The following is an 18,426-nucleotide window of genomic DNA, read 5'->3' on the forward strand; positions in this document are numbered from 1 at the left end:
ATAGGGGCCAATCTGGAGCAGAGTTACATATTTGGAAATCGCACCACGAGGATCATAGCATCCCGCCCACATCGCTGGTTTAGCAGGGAGCGGGCGCTTAGCAACACTGTCATTCAAACCTGTTGCTAACGCTAGCGGGAGCAATCTCAGCGAAAGACGGCGCCTGATTTGTCTGATAATAATGTTCATTTCTTGATTTACAGACACAATAGTGAAATAAAAACCCCAGGATCATGTAGAGCGGGTTAATACAAACATTTAAGACCAAAATGATGAGTCTGACAGCAGCAGGTACAGAGAGAGGGGACACAGTTTTTACACAGAAAGTGAATTGGAGCCAAAGTCGATGGAGCCGGAAGTGTGTCCATGATCACTTCCTGTTTGGAATATGGCGGCTAGCAAGTTAGCTATGTTCTTTTATGTAAACAGTCCCCGGTTAGTTATTTTACATTATATATATATATATATATATATATATATATATATATATATATATATATATATATATATATATATATATATATATATATATATATAGACAGATCAGTTTAATGCCATACTGTGAACCATTTCAGGCTGTACCGTAACATTTTCATGGAGACAAGAGAGAAAAGTTACGCAGTGTGCTTTTAAAGAGCCTCTGTGTAACTTTTGCTTGTTCTGGAAAATGCCTTTTACTGCACAACGTAACAGCAGCCAAATGTTTAAATATATGAGACTCAATGTGATTGCCAATATATTTTAAAGTAATTTTGTTGGATGAGAACCATATGGAAGCTGCTGCCAGGGAGAGGCGTATTATCTGATCTAAGATGTGCTTGAATGAGAACCGTGTAGAAACAACTACCTACATGTATCTCAAATCACATTAGAGTGAAAAATACGAGTGTTGACAATGAGAAAATTCAACACAACACTGATGAGAACAAGGGTCAAAGGTCAGGTGTTTACATCGCAAACCCAATACTGATGAGAACAAGGGTCAAAGGTCAAGTGTTTAATGGATAATGCCGTTTGTGACTCATGTCCATCATAAACATCACACACGGATCAATGAAGTAAATCCACCAATGAGGAACGAACTTTGACCTGATGAAGTGTCCGACCTTTACTGTGGTGAAAAAGAGGGAGGAGAAAGGAGAGGCAGGAGGAGGAGGGAGGGAGGAGAAAGGAGAGGCAGGAGGAGCCAGGACATTATCCACCAATGGAAACGGCTACTGCTGGTCTCCATGGAGATGTTACTGCTTTGCCTGGAATATTTCTCAGTATGGCATTAAACATATCTCCAGCAGGTGGCAACCATAGTGTTGCACAGTACAGAAGAGTATTTTTGAGTAAAAAAAAACACCTGCATTTGAATAAATGCAGGATGGATACGTTTAATGCCATAGTACAGAACATTACAGGGAAAGTAACAGCATCTTCATGAAGACAGGTCCACATCCTCCAAAAGAAACGTGACATAGAGCACCTTTAAAATAAAACAAACAAATAAAAGCTTTATTAATCAAAAACATGTTGTTTCTTGGATTATGAAAGACGGTAGATAATTTTACGCGTCAGATCTCCTCAAACTCCTCAGACTCCTCAGACTCCTCAGACTCCTCAGACTCCTCAGACTCCTCAGACTCCTCAGACTCCTCAGACTCCTCAGACTCCTCAGACTCCTCAGACTCCTGACGCTGTGATGCGCTCAGGCTCAGATGTGAGTTTTACAGTGTGCCGTGATTTCTCTTCTTGCTCTGTCGTTATTTCAGAATTATATTTTTTTTCATTTTTAAAGCAGAGTAAGAGCTACAGACCGTGAACCGTGGCCGCTCCGCACGGCTCCGCTCGGCTCGGGCAGTGACAGGAAGCAGAGGGGACATCGCCGGGACAACGCTGCAACGAATCGACCAATCAGACGTGAGCCCCCATGAACAGACTGTCAGCGTGAGCAAAGCCATGCAAAAACATGTCTCTGTGCGGTTTAACACAGGGTCAGAGGTCACTGAGGTGTACTCTGGTCAGACAAGAAGGAGTGAAAATACTGTGATATATACAAAATACTGTGATATATACAAAATACTGTGATATATACAAAATACTGTGATATATACAAAATACTATGATATATACAAACACTTTTAGCCAATTACTGCCATAAATGAAAAAAGTCACATTTGGCTTTGTCAGGTTTGGCTTTGAGCAAAACAAAACTAAATACACAACATTCATGAGTATATTTTTAAACGGGTACTTAAATACTTTTACTTAAGAATTTTTCATGTGATATTTTCACTTGAGTAACTTTTGCCTCTGTGTCTGTACTTTTACTTAAGTAACAAATGACGTCCTTCATCACGACGCCAGCCACAGTCACAGCAGAACTCACTTTATATACAATATTATGACACATCCCCAAGACGCTGCACCACGACCTCTGACCCCTCGACAAATCAAACCAAAACATCCTCCCCACTGGAAGAGCGATGGCGAATCAGAGAGGACTGTCACACTTTAGCCCCGCCCCCTTCGCTGACCCCGGGGATGGAGTGTAATGTGTCAGGCTGAATCAGTGAGAGCGCCGCAGCGTCCAGCTCCTATGGAAATGTGTCAGCGGGCACAAGACACATGCAGAACACACAGAACACACGGAATATGCAGGATATACACAGGACATGCACAGAACACGCAGAACAAACACTATTCTACATGTTCTGTGTGTCCTGTGTTTGTTCTACGTGTTCTGTGTTTGTTCTATGTGTTCTGTGTTTGTTCTACGTGTTCTGTGTGTCCTAACACAGGACACACAGGACACACAGAACAAACACAGGACACAACAAGCAGAACACAGAATGTACAGAACACACACAGAACATGCAGAACTAACACAGGACTCACAGAACACCAAGAACACGCAAAACACTGCATTAAAGTCTCTCTGGGAAACAAGCGCCTGATGCCCTCATGTTACAGCCAGCAATAATAACACAATAAATCCAGTTACATGAGTTAAATGTAATGTCCCACTGTGGAACATTACAGGCAATATCATCTCCATGGAGATAAGCAGGCGGCATAACCTCCATCAGAAAAGTGCGTGATCTTTTACATGTACGTCTCATGAGTTCCTGGGGCTGGCAATATAGTGACAAAAACTGAAACATTATCTCACTGCCATGAAAATATGTTTTGTTTTTGTTTTTTGTTCAAATCCACAGCTCTACACTCAAACAAAGCCTCAAACATGCCTCGTACTGGTCAGCCTCAATGACAGGAGGATCTGACCAATAGGTTCTGAGTACAACAGCGCCCTCTACTTCACTGTTAGCATCACTACTTCCTGTCCAGTTTTATCTCTGAGGTTTTTGCAGAGTCATGATAAAATGAATAAATATTTAAAGATCAGACAGTGGACATGGAGCTGCGGGTGGGTCAGGGGTCAGAGGTTAGGGGGTTAGAGTCAGACAATGGACAGAGACATGTTAAACACTACACAAATAAAATGAACACTTCACCAAAGAAGCATGTTTGTGTCTCAATGCTAACACTAATGCTAATTTTGAGCCATAATAAATATTAAAACAACACAAAATGAAGTATTATGTTATTGTAGAATACTTCTGGTTTTTTTTTGTTTTTTTTTATTAATTTGAATTTTAAGAGGTTGTTTATTATATTTTTGTCCACTTTTAATAGAAGTGACTGTTAGCTTTGGGACGCAGCGAGCTAGCACAACTGTGGTCAGATTTAAATCATCATCTCGTAACCTGGCTTCAACAAAATGGAGATGTTCATTTTTGGCAGGATGCCGCCCTGAGTTAATGTGACTCAAACTGAATCAGCCTAAACACCAGAAACACTTGTTAGGCCCAGTGTATTTTCAGTGTAAAAAGCTTTCAGTCGTGTTGCCAAATTAGTAACTGCAGCTCCAGTAAAACTGAGAAATAAAGATATAAAAAACATAAAGTGATGAGCTCAGTGAGGACATCCCCGACCTGTTTGGATCTGCTCCTCTGACTCTGCTCCTCTCTCTCTGCTCCTCTGACTCTGCTCCTCTGACTCTGCTCCTCTGTCTCTGCTCCTCTGACTCTGCTCCTCTGTCTCTGCTCCTCTGGCTCTGCTCCTCTGGCTCTGCTCCTCTGACTCTGCTCCTCTGACTCTGCTCCTCTGACTCTGCTCCTCTGACTCTGCTCCTCTGACTCTGCTCCTCTGACTCTGCTCCTCTGACTCTGCTCCGCTGAAAATTCACTAGTTCAGTAGATTGGTCATTCCGGGGCTGAAATCATCCAATGATTTTGGTATAATTGGAGTATAAATTGTATGGAGTTTAAAAACTCCTCTGAACTCTTCCTGTATTACCACTTGATGACATCACAGATTGAACAGAGTGTTTTCAGTTTGAGAGAACTCTAACTCCCTAACCCTAAATATGCAGGGTTTGTGTGTTAAACATGTGTGAATGAAACAAAACACAACTCCAGGTCTGTTTGTGATGAGGAAACAACATTAGAACAGATCAGAGAATAGAGTCATATGGGCCCTTTCAGGTAATATGGGCCCTTTAACCAAAATGTGAGCCTCTTCAAATCCAAATGTCCTCTGTGTTTTTGTCTGAACCGTAGGGTCAGAGCAGGACTGTGGGGTTGGTTTGAGTCGTCACCCTGAGTCACCAGAGCCAAACAGCCCTCCCCCACAGTAGCACAACACGAGTCTCCATCAGAACCACCGTCTCCAAACCAAACGCGGCTCCACTGGGGAGGTCTTATCACGCTGCAAAAGATTAGACTGGAAACTAAGGTCAAGCGTTTATCTGAGGCTTATTATAGACAAATTTAATGACAATTTAATTAGAAAGAGGTTTTAATCATTTCACAATTATCCACAGATGCTCAGCCTCATCTCGTGTGGTCGTTATTTCAGTGGTAATGGTATGGAACAGCGTCCACGGGATTGAACAGCGTCGACGGGACGGAACAGCGTCGATGGGACATTAGTGAAACAGTTCAAACAGAAAATGGCCAATTAAAGTGTAGTAAAACTGTCCCAGTTCAGTATGAGAAATCATTAAAGTTAAAACGATACACTTCAGTCTCATTTACACTGGCCCACTTTGGACCGGACCGGCTCAGTACAGTATGACTCCAGGCGTTAATGACCGAACGAAGTGATTGGACAAGAGAGAACGCTGAGTCAGGAGAAAACAAGACTGAAAAAGGCATATATAAAATAATAATAATAATAATAATAATAATAATAATAATAATAATAATAATAATAATAATAATAATAATAATAATAATAATAATAATAATAATAAATGAGCTAAACCCACTGCGTTACACAAAGAGGTTTAAACGTGATGCAGAGACGCAGAGAAGCTAGCTTTAGCCAAACTTGGAATGACTAAATGTCGTCTTGTGAATCTCTGAGATCGACCTACGAATTAAAACTACCATTCAGATGAAGATTTTATTTATTAAGAAAGCATGTTTGTGTGGCGCCACGGCTTGACTGGGGGGCTGCTCCACAGGGCCGCTCCACAGATCCGCTCTATGAACCCCAAGACAACTGTGCCAGTGGAGAAGAGGTTTTTGTGGTCCCCAGGGATGGGTCAAATCCTCTGCATTTGACCCATCCCTCAACCCATCTATCGGCTTCTGCAGTGCGGCTCCTGGGACCTCTCTCCGGATGTTTGGTTTGACCCAGGGCCTGTGAGCATCTCAATATGATTTTTGTGACATAATGAGCTTGTTTGTTATAGTCTCATGTTTTGTTTTGTTTTTTAGTTCAAAACTATTTTATATTCCTCCATGACAAAGTAAACTCTGGCATCGTTTTTTAGCTGGGTTCAAACTGCTTCTCTCCTCAGTGCTCCAGATGCAGTCCTCATTTAACAGAAGGTCCACAAAGCAAACGCAGCAGCATAAGCCCCGTCTTAAAGGTGAGTGAGTGTTTTTGAAAAATTTTGTATTTTCAGTGTGATCAGTTTGAATAGCGCCTCCTCTGTGTGGACTCATCCTCGGCCCTTCGCCTCCTCTGGCTTTAAATCTCCAGGTGCTTTGCGTGTGTGCGTGTGTGTGTGTGTCGCAGAGGCAGCTGTAATCCTTCGAGTGCCATGGTGCCAATGAGCCTGGCATCTCTCTCTCTCTCTGTGTTTTGCATGTTCTGCCGGTCACTCGCTGTAAATGTCATTAAAGCCACAGGAGCAGGGGCTGTGCGTGATTGGTCCAGTTGCAGGTCTGGAGGTCGTCCTGTGTGTGATTGGTCCAGGTAGCGGTCGTCCTGTTGTTAGGGGAAACGAGATGTGAAAAATTTCAAATTCAAATTTAAAATGCATACAAAAAATGTATAAAATTAATTATGAACTGACTGAACGAATCCTTTGAACAGAATCAGCAAATTGCATTCAAGCTGCGTTTTTGATTTGATTATGATTAATCAAAGGTTGGTGGTTGAAATCTCACTCTCGCAATAATCGGTCGAATGGTCAGATCACAGGCTGTGTAAAGAAGTGACTGAGTGAGTGTAACGTCACCCACAATGTTCAGCTCCAAATGAACTCATCGAGGCTAGAGCAGTTATAGGGACGATTAGGAGCAGAGTTCCATATTGGAATTCCCACCACGAGTATCGTAGTATCCCACCCACACCACTGGTTTAGCAGGGGGCGGGCGCTTAGCAATGCTGTCAGTCAAACCTGTTGCTAACGCTAGCAGGAGTAATCTTGGGGAACAAAGGCGCCTGATTTGTCTGTTATTAATGTTCATATCTTGATTTACAGACAAAATAGTGAAATAAAAACCCAGGATCATGTAGAGCGGGTTAATACGAACATTTAAGACCAAAATGACGAGTCTGACAGCAGCAGTTACAGAGAGAAGGGACACAGTTTTTACACAGAAAGTGAATTAGAGCCAGAGTCGATGGAGCCGGAAGTGCGCCCATGATCACTTCCTGTTTGGTACGCGGCAGCTAGCAGGTTAGCTGTGTCCATTTAAATACAGTCTATGGGCATAAGCCATGAGAGAATAAATATTTAAGGAGATACTGTCTCTCTGTTGAAGTTGCTTTGAATGTAGAAGGTTTGTATTTACAGGATTTAAACTTTTATCAGTTTTTGTGCTCCCTAAAAACACAGCTCCAGTCGTGTGTTTACAGCAACGAGCTCCAGAGCGAGCTCCAGAGCAAGGCCCGACTCAAACTCAAGTATTTGCTCCACATTTGTGTATCTGGATGTTTCTATGGAGTGTGTTTGTGTTCAGACAACAAGGTCCTGGAGCAGAGACAGAGACAGGAACAGAGACGGGGACAGAGACATGGACAGGGACAGGACCGGTCTGGGGACTGCCCTGGTAAAGTCTGTGTCAGACCCAGGACTTTTGTTTTCTATAGTGACATATATTTTATTATATTTTAGCACCTTTAAAGCTGCACTGTTGAACTTCTCTGATAGGGGTCCATCATGCTGTTTCCATGGAGATTGTGTTCCTGGTATAGCATTAAACTTATCTATCCTGCAGATTCACTTACTTACTTTATTTACTTAGTTCACATAGTGTTTTATTGTTATTGGTCTGAAATACATTGAAACATGGATCTGACCTGTGACCTGGTGATGACGTCACCTTCAAGTACCACTGTGTATAAAGCAGGTTTATACCATAGACCATAGATTGTTTATATAAATGGACATAGCTAACCTGCTAGCTCGTGGTCAGAATTCAAAATATAGAACTCTGCTCCTAATCGTCCCTATAACCGCTCTAGCCTTGATGAGCTTTATTTGGAGCTGAACGCTGTGGGTGACGTCACACTCACTCAGTTCACGTCTTTATACAGTCTGTGTTTAAACTAGGACTGAACCAGGACGAGGATTATAAAAAGTTATGAAATTCAGTGTGTTTTAGATCCAGGCCTGAGTCTGAAAAAACGTCCATCAGCTCCAAACATCTCCACAAACAGAAACGTCCATCAGTCCCAAACATCTCCAAACATCTCCACCAAAAGAAACGTCCATTAGTCCTAAACATCTCCACAAAAAGAGAAACACCTTTGACTCGTTTCCTCATAAATCTCTTTTCCTCTTGAGTGTTCAGATGTCTGACTTTTCTGGGACATTTCCTGATCATTTCAAAAACATGTTTCCACCATGAATCACTTTAATCTGCTCGCTCAGGACTTTTGGCTCTTGCACACGGAGTCAAAATCCCAGAAGCGCTGAGTAGAAAAAATAAAGTAATAAAAATATAAAAAACATGAGAGGGAGCGAATCGGCCATGACACCAGCTCTACCGCTCTCCAGCTGACAGGAGGAATCTCACAGTCATCCGTCTCAAAGGTGGAGCGGTCAGGACCTCCACACTGGCCGGCTGCTCGGAGCCGGACAGAGCAGAACAGAGGTGGAGCGGTCAGGACCTCCACACGGGCCAGCCGCTCAGAGTCAGACCGAGCAGAGCGGAGGTGGAGTAGGTCGACATATCGAGAAGTGATTCATTAAAGGAGGTGTGCAGATGTGACATGCCAAAAGCGCTTTTAGGGTGGAGACGGCGGGACGAAGAGGACGAGGGCAGGTATATGCGTCTGTTGGCATCAGACCAAGCAATGCATTCTGGGTAAAGAGGTGACATGAGTCTGCGACAGAAACACAGCTGCAGGAATCACACTCGGGATCTGGAAGTGAAGCGAGATCCAGAGATTTGAGGCTAACATGAGGAGCAAACACGAGCTCCGTCTGCCTTTACTGAGCCACATGTGGAGTATACAGCACATGCCCTGCAACCATTCAATCTGTGGTTCAGTGCCAGCTCTGGTCAGTGCATGCTGCCACTGTGTCCTTCAGCAAGGTACTTCACCCATATTATCAAAGCCTCAGCGATATCGGAAATATCATCTTCTGGCCATGAGATTAGGATTACTATTTGTATTTGAAAAGTACTGTTCAAAGCATCGTTTGTGAGAACACAAGTAGATTTCAGAACATGTTTGGAGTTTGTTCTCTTCGTTCAAACTGATGTTTGAAGCATTACATCTATTAACCTTAATTTTGCCTCTAAACCAGTATGATGTGTGAGAGTTTGTCCACTGACCTGAAGGTCAATGGTTTGACCCCCGCTCTTGATCATTGGTAGAACGGTGAGATCCAGTGACCCGCGGGTTGGCGGTGTGATTAAAGCTCCCACAGATGAATGCTGTATTTGTGTGACTGAGCAAGACACTTAAGCCCCTCGCCCCCAGTGCCTGTGTACACTGATGTGTGTGTGAATGTGTGTGTGGTTCCTTCACGTGAAGAGCTTTGAGCCTTGAAGGTGGAAAACATAAAAACGTGACCATGTGACTACTGATGGTGGTGAGACAGGGACATGGCACAGATTGGCAGCCTTGGTGATCAGTCCAGCCCAGGGCAGCTGTGGCTACACAACGAGCTTTATTTATAAACACTGATGTATTTATTTGACTGAGTTGAACAGGGACAGTGCACAGTCCCTACGCCTTTTGTAATAAATGAAATGTTAAGACGTATTAGATCAAAACCACAGACTGTAAAGAAGTGACTGAGTGAGTGTGACGTCACCACAGTGTTCAGCTGCAAATGAAGCTCATCAAGACTAGAGCAGTTATAGGGGACGATTTGGAGTGAGGCTCCATATTTGGAATTCCGACCATGAAAGAAGGAGCTTGATATCTGTGTTATTAATGTTCATATCGGGATTTACAGACACAATAGTGAAATACAAAACCCAGGATCATGTAGAGCGGGTTAATATGAACATTTAAGACCAAAATGACAAGTCTGACAGCAGCAGTTACAGAGAGAGGAGCACAGTTTTTACACAGAAAGTGAAGTGGAGCCAGAGTCGATGAAGCTGAAGTGTGCACATGGCGGCTAGCAGGTTAGCCATGTCCATTTATATATACAGTCTATTATCTAAACAAAAAAATGTAATCTTTAGAAATAATATAATGATCCTCCCATCTCCCTGATCCCAAACTCACAGATTAAGAATTCAAAAGCACCGCACAGAGAGACCCTGAGACCCACTGCTGCGGAGGGGGGGTCTGTATCACAGACAAAGCAGGAGCGCTCAGCATCTCCAGCTTTCATTTGAACTGGAAGAATCCCGAATCCGTCACTGTTACAGAGAAAGCAGATTTCCCAAAGCACACACAGGGAAAGAACTCATTACGGAGCTTTGGATTTGAGCCTCGGCTGCAATGGGAATGACAAACGCCTTTAAACACGCCAACGGATCCAACAATGAACACTCCGCTATCAGGATGAGGAATGCCCACACAGGTGCACTCTGGGAGAGGAGGGAGGAGCAGTGGGAGGGGCAGGGGGAGGAGCAGGGGGAGGAGCAGGGGGAGGAGAAGAGGGAGGAGCAGAGGGAGGAGCAGGGAGAGGAGCAGGGAGAGGAGCAGGGAGAGGAGCAGGGAGAGGAGCAGGGGGAGGAGCAGGAAGAGGAGAAGAAGGAAGGGCAGGGGAGGAGCAGAGGGAGGAGCAGGGAGAAGAGCAGGGAGAGGAGCAGGAAGAGGAGAAGAGAGAGGGGCAGGGGAGGAGCAGAGGGAGGAGCAGGGAGAGGAGCAGGGAGAGGAGCAGAGAGAGAAGTAGAGAGAGGAGCAGGGAGAGAAGCAGAGAAAGGAGCAGAGGGAGGAGCAGGGAAAAGAGCAGGGCAAGGAGCAGAAAGAGGAGCAGGGAGAGGAGCAGAGAGAAGAGCAGAGAGAGGAGGAGGGAGAGGAGCAGAGAGAGAAGAAGAGGCAGGAGCAGAGGGAGGAGCAGGGAGAAGAGCAGGGGGAGTGGGGATGGAACCAGGACCAGATCAGAACAGTTTGTTTGAGACGGAGGAGATAAAAACACAACAAAAGTAGGAGCGATGAGTAATGTCACCATGTACAGTTTAAATGTTGAGATTATTATAAAGAAATATAAATATCAAGATCATCGCTGGAGCTGAACCTGAGACTCTGACATTAAAAAGTCTCACTGATAAACGTGTTGATTATAATTTTTAAGACCTAAATATTAAGTTATTTTCTTAATGATCTTTACAGGTTAAATAAAAATAAACTGTTAATGCATTTGATATTTTAAGATTATAGAAATAATAATAATAAAAAAAATAAAAATGAAATAACACACCCACACACATCTGCGCACACAGACACACACATAGACACACACCTGCTTTTGTTCGTCCAGCCCGTTACATTCTCACATTTAAACGTGTCTGGAGCTTAATAAACAGCCCGTAATAATCACTAAGGCCCCGCGCGCTGGACCCCGTGACCTGGGGTCCGTGCGCGTGATAAACAGCGTCATTAGAGACGTTTCTCCAGAGTTTAGCCTCACAGTGAGCGGCACGTGCTCCTGACACAGTGGACGGGGTTTACCCAAAAACACACAGCACACCAGGGAATCGTTCACACCGTGCACCAGAGAATCGTTCACACCGTACACCCCAGATAATCGTTCGCCCTATACACCAGAGAGAGTCGTTCACCCTGTACACCACAGAACACCAACACAGACCCATCTTAAAGCCTCTGATTCCCTCATCTCAATCTAAAGTATCTGTCCATCTGACACAAAGCGCGCGTCCTGAATCACCGCCCTGCGCCTCGTGCGTGAGCCGAGCGCGTGAGCCGGGCGCACCGGTTTCATCTGCTTCTCTCGGTTCAGTTACGGTCTTGTTGCTCGCAGCTGGAGCAAACACTTCACCTCTGTGTCAGGTCTGGAGACAAAAAGCAGAGCGCGCGTCATGTGCGTCCTGTGCCAAAACGCGCCGAGCCTAGAGCGCGTCACACCGGGTTTAAGAGGAACAAAGAGACTGGACAGGTTTGGATAGAGGGACAAAGACTGAGACTGGAGAGGTTTGGACAGGAACAAAGACACAGACTGGACACAGAGACAGGTCCTTACCGCGCCGCGAGCCCGTGAAGATGTTTAAAGGTGTAAGATGATGTTGTTTTGGGGAGGTTGGACTCGCTCAGGTCCAAACTGCCCCACGTCAAGAACGAACCACGGGACACTCGAGTCTTTAAAGTGCGGCTCTCTGCATCACTGGGGCTCCGGATCCTGGTGCATGTCACACTGGGACTCCGGGTCCTGGTGCATGTCCCCCGCGCAGTGGAGTCCGGCTCTATGTGGTCTGCTGCGTAAAACCGGTGCCAAAAATTCCGAGATCCCATTCGGCCACAGCGACACCGCAAAACAGCAGCCTGCTCATTTTGGCACGAGCTCAGATTATTCCGCTGCCAGAAACAATCACGTTTCACAAAGTCTTCAGTCTTCAACCGTTTCGTTCATGTCTCAAACCGCCTCCGGACCGCGCTCAGAGCCGCTCACACGCGCAGGCTCCGGTACCGCCTCTCACTCCTCAGTCTTGGTTCTCGCAGCAGGAGGAGTAGTCACTGGCACGCTGTTGCACGGTGTTGCACGCTGTTGCACGCTGGGGGTCACGTTCACGCAGCACGCCGTGTTCCGGAGCCGTGTTCCGGTGTGGTGTTTCTCGGTTGTGGGGGATCAGTCTGAGTGACAGCTGCACTGAAGTCTCGTGAAGAAACGGGATGCTGCGCGCACTCGTGGCTTTGACAGTGCGCGCCCCCGAGGTCACACATCTTCCTCGTGCGCGTTCACGTCTGTTTCATAAAAGACAATTTTACTCGAGAATCAACCGGAAACAGTTCCTCAGGATGAGGATTCAGACAAACAGCTCCGCACGAGTCACTTCAGCAGTGTAAAAAGAGCAGGATTTATCACAGAGCAGGATATAGCAGCTTTAACGCAAGTTATAGTAGCTTTAACTGTGAGGCTTTAATGAAACACAGGCCACACCACCTTAAAATCACCCCACTATAACAGCTACATGAGGAGTGTGTGTGCACGTTTAAGGGGCAAACATCAACAGTGTTATGAATCTGCCTAAGCAGATGTGAGACTTATACACACACATATACACACACACACACACCTACACACACATATACATACACACACACACACACAAATACATACACATACACCAACAAATGCACATACACACATATACATACAAATATACATACACAACCTACACACATATACATACATATATGCGCACACACACACACACACACACACACACACACACACATATACATATATATATATATATATATATATATATATATATATATATATATATATATATATATATATATATATATATATATATATATACACACACACACACACAACATGCACGTATACATAAACATATATGCATAGATATACATACACACACACACATACAGCTTCACTAACCCAAAGAGTCAGAGACACCCAGTCTGCAGGACCCTACACTATTCATCTTTTTAAAGGGCCCATATTACCTTCCATCCATCCATTTTCTTCCACTCACAGGGGCAGCAGTCTAAGCAGGGACTCCCAGACTTCCCTCACCCCCGACACGACCTGTGTGACCGAGCTCCTCATCCTATCTCTAAGGGAGCTTCCAACCAGCCTGCGGAGGAAACTCATTTCGGCCGCTTGTATCCAAGCTTGTCATTTTGGCCATTACCCAGAGCTCATCAGAATCAGATCAGAATCAGAATCAGAAGACTTTTATTGCCTAGGAACTTGATTCGGTGAAAAAGTGCAACATAAACACACTGAATAAATACAAATACAAATACAAATAAGGGCATGCACAAAGTTAAAAAGATATGCTTAAAAAAATCAAATGAAATACTTAAAGGGAGAAAATATGTACAACAGCAGCATCAGAACAACAGTGCAAACATGGCTTATTAAAGTGACTGGTAATATAAAGTGTCCAGTTTAGTGCAGATATTACAAAGTGTTCATGAGACAAACAGCAGAGGGGAAGAAACTGCTCTTATGGCGAGAGGTTCTGGTCCCAATGGACCGTAGCCTCCTGCCAGAGGGAAGTGGCTCAAATAGTCCATGTCCAGGGTGAGAAGTGTCAGCTGCTATACGGCCTGCTCGCCCCCGAGTCCTGGAGACGTACAGGTCCTGTATAGATGGAAGGCTGCAGCCAATCACCTTCTCAGCAGAGCGCACAATGCGCTGCAGTCTCTGTCTGTCCCTGGCAGTGGCCCCAGCGAACCACACAGTGATGGAGGAGGTGAGGATGGACTCAATGATGGAAGTGTAAAACTGCACCATCATCTGGACTGGCAGCTTGAGTTTCCTCAGCTGCCGCAGGTGGAACATCCTCTGCTGGGCTTTCTTGATGAGGGAGCTGATGGTCAGCTCCCACTTGAGATCCTGGTCACCTATGGTCATGATCCTTGAGATCATGACCATAGGTGAGGGCAGGAACACAGATTGACTGGTAAATCAAGAGCTTTGCCTTTCGATTCAGCTCCTGTCCTTCGACAACAGACTGATACAGCGACCGAATCACTGCAGACGCTGCACCGATCCGCCTGTCAATCTCATGCTCTATCCTTCCCTCACTTGTGAACACGACCCTAAAGATAGTTGAAAACCTCCACTTGAGGCAAGGAATCTCCACCCACCCGGAGAGGACAAGTCACCTTTTTCCAGTCAAGAACCATGGTTTCGGATTTGGAGGAGCTGATTCTCATCCCAGCCGCTCAGCGGCTGCAAACCGCCCCAGTGCCTGCTGCAGGTCCTGGCTCGATGTAGCCATCAGGACGACATCGTCTGCAAACAGCAGAGATGAAATCCTGTGGTTTCCAAACCGGACCCCCTCTGGCCCCTGAACCGGACCCCTCCGGCCCCTGAACCGGACCCCACCGGCCCCTGAACCGGACCCCTCCGGCCCCTGAACTGGACCCCCTTCGGCCCCTGGCTGCACCTAGAAATTCTGTACATAAATACAATGAACAGCACAAAGGGCAGCAGTGACAGATTCCAACATGCACTGGAAACAGGCCTGACTTACTGCCGGCAATGCAAACACAGCTCCTCCTCTGGTCATACAGGGATATGATAGCCCTTAGCAAAGGGCTGCAACCCCATACTCCCAGAGCACCCCCCAAAGGACACCACAAGGGACACGGTTGAATGCCTTCTCCAGATCCACAAAACACATGTGGACTGGTTTGGCAAACTCCCACGAACCCACGAACTCCCACGAACTCTCCATTGGGCCCTCGAGGGCCCAATGGAGAGTATAGAGCTGGTCCAGTGTTCGACCAGGACAAAAAACCCTCTGTAATTGGAACACACTCTCCAGTCCACATTCTTATACAGAGGGACCACCACCATGGTCTACCAGTCCAGTGGTACTGTAGCTCAATAAGACTCCTTCTTCAGCCAGATGGCATCTCTTACTTCCGGTGTCCACCACCGGGTTCGAGGATTGCCACAGCAAAAAGCACAGCAGACCTTACGACCATAGCTACGAGGGGCCGCATTGACAACAGAGGCGGAGAACATGGCCCACGTGGATGTTGAAGTCCCCCAGTAGAACAAAGGAGTCCCCAGTCGGTGCACTGTCTAGTACCCCTCCCAGGTACTCTGCACTGCCGTTTGGCCCATAGGCCAACACAACAGTGAGAGACCTGTCTTTGACCCAAAGACGCAGGGGCCCTCTAGTTCACCAGGGTGAACTCTAACACTTGACGGCTGAGCTGTGTGGCAACAAGCAAGCCCACACCAGCTCGCTGCCTCTCCCCACGGGCAACGCCAGAAAAATGGAGAGTCCGGCCCCTCTGAATGAGTTGGGTTCTAGAGCCCAAGCTGTGCGTGGAGGTGAGGCCGACTATATCTAGCCGGTAACGCTCAACCTCCTGCACGAGCTCAGGCTCCTTCCCCCCATTCCATCCCCAGAGCCAGTCTCCAAGTCCGGAGATACTTTCGTCGAGGCCCCTGACTTTGACTGCCGCCCAGATCTGTCTGCACCAGCCTTTCATGGATCCTCCTGCAGGTGGTGGGTCCATGGGAGGGTGACCCCACGTCGCTCCTTTGGGCTAAGCCTGGCCGAGCCCTGTGGGAAAAGGCCTGGCCACCAGGCACTCGCTATCGGGCACCCACCCCAGGCCTGGCTCCAGGGTGAGGCTCTGGTCTACTTGTCATGAAAGGCTTCAGAACTGCTCTTTGTCTGACCCGTGCCGCAGGACCTGTTTGCCATGGCTGACCCTACCAGGGGCATAAAGCCCCCGACAACATAGCTCTCAGGATCATCTGGGTGCTCAAACCCCTCCACCACGTTAAGGTGGCAGTTCAGGGAGTGGCCATTTTACCTTAAAGGGCCCATATTCCTCTATTCTCTGATCTGTTCTAATGTTGTTTCCTCATCACAAACAGACCTGGAGTTGTGTTTTGTTTCATTCACACATGTTTAACACATGTTGAGAGTTCTTCTCTCAAACTGAAAACACTCAGTTCCACCTTGTGATGTCATCATGTGGTGATACAGGAAGTGCTCCACTGTGTTTTTAAACTCCACACACCTTCACTAGAATCATTTGGATCGTTTCAGTCCTGGAATTGCCAATCTCTACTGAACTAAAGGTAAAAGGAGCCGTTAATTTGAAAACTATCACTTCATGACATCACAAGGTGGAACAGAGCATTTTGAGCTTTGGAGATGTAGAAGGACTGATAATAAAGTGTTCCTCAAAAATGTGAATGAAACAAAACAACTCCAGGCCTGTTTTTGAGGAGGGAACAGCATTAGATCAGAAAACTGTGTAATATGGGCCTTTAAACTGTCTCCTCGGGCGTCACATGGGCCCAGGTCTGAAGTGACAAAGGGTTTGACTCTGTCTGGAGCTCAGGGGGCAGGACTCACTTTTACTTGAGTACATTTGAGAGCAGTATCTGTACTTTCTACTCCACTACATTTTTGAAGTGGAGTGGAAAGTAATAAGCTTATAATAAATTATCAAATGTTCTAAATGTTCTAGTCAAATGTGGTGATTTTAATAAAGATTTGAGCTGAATTTTATTCAACAGAAACAACTTAATTAATAGGTTTTTTTCTGTTTTTATTTGTATATTTTAAAAATAAACCCTGAGCCTTTTCAGCAGGTCTCAAACACTAATAAAAATACATTTACTTTTCAGTCCATTTAAAAAATGTAGTGGAGTAGAAAGTACAGATACTGCTCTCAAATGTACTCAAGTAAAAGTAAAAAGTACACTCTATAAAATGTACTTAAAGTACAGATACCTCAAATGTATACTCAAGTACAGTACTTTACTACTTTTACTTTGTTACATTCCACCTCTGTGTTTCAGTAATCTGATAATTTGATAAATCAGATTATAATCAGATTTTTGTTGCGTGGACAGAGCCTGGTCCTCGCTCCACAGTTTGAGATGCGTTAGTTACATAAGTCTAAAGTCGGCTGGAGTTGGACTCTGCTCAAAGCCGTGACACTCGTACAAATCGCCGGTCGTCCGCCTTTGCACGGCACCAATCCAAACGGTGAAGGTCGAGTCAGCATTTAGCCAATGTCACCAAAGCCATCACATGTTCACGAGGAGCTCGGAGCTGCTTACCGCCGCTCGCCATCTGCATCCAGATTTTTAAGCATTGCATCTCAACATGTGGTGTGTGGGCTTCTTCAGGCGTGAGCTTGTTGCATTTTCTTTTTCCAGACCAAGGTTTAGTTTGTTTTCATCCCTGACAGTTTGAACTGCTCACTAGCGCCTCACAGTGGTCACGTGATGTTGCTGTGTCGTGATTGGTCAGCTGATTTAAACAGGTTTTGGGGCTGTCTTCCTACCAGTGGAAATAGGACGACAGCGCCATCTGCGGACTGACTACTTCAGGACAGTATCTCAGGTGTGTAAGAGTAAAAAGGGCCCTCATCCCGGTTTAAAGTCCTGTGGCTCATTTGTCCTCTGTTTGTCCTGTGTATCCCGTTTGTCCTCTATTTGTCCTCTGTTTGCCTCTGCCCCTGTCCATAACATGGTGCTGTCTTTAGCAGTGATCCAGAATGGTCGATTTGAGTTGGTTGTTTTGTTTTATTGCTCGTGTGTCTGCCTTCACCATTTCCTTCTCACATTCTGTCCTCTGTCCCTTTGTCCGTGCACTGGATGCCCTCCCTGTTTCCCTCTGTTTGTTTTATTAAGGCATGAAGGGTATTTTGTATATGACATCACTTTTGCACTCCAGTTCTATTTGACCTTTTGGGTGGACGAGGAGTTTTTGTGCTCAATTTTATTCAACAGAAACAACTGAATCGAATTTTGTTGTTTTTTTGTTTGTTTGTTTTTATTTGTATATTTTTGTTTGTTCAAATTCTGAACTGAACGTTTTAAAAATAAACCCTCAGCCTTTTCAGCAGGTCTCACACAATAATAAACGTACTTTTACTTTTCAGTCCAGTTCAAAAATGTAGTGGAGCAGAAAGTACAGATACTGCTCTCAAATGTACTGAAGTAAAAGTAAAAAGTACACGCTGCAAAATGTACTTAAGTAAAGTACAGATACCTCAAATGTATACTTAAGTACAGTACTT

This window comes from Periophthalmus magnuspinnatus, chromosome 8 (assembly GCF_009829125.3).
Source record: "Periophthalmus magnuspinnatus isolate fPerMag1 chromosome 8, fPerMag1.2.pri, whole genome shotgun sequence".
NCBI lineage: Eukaryota > Metazoa > Chordata > Actinopteri > Gobiiformes > Gobiidae > Periophthalmus > Periophthalmus magnuspinnatus.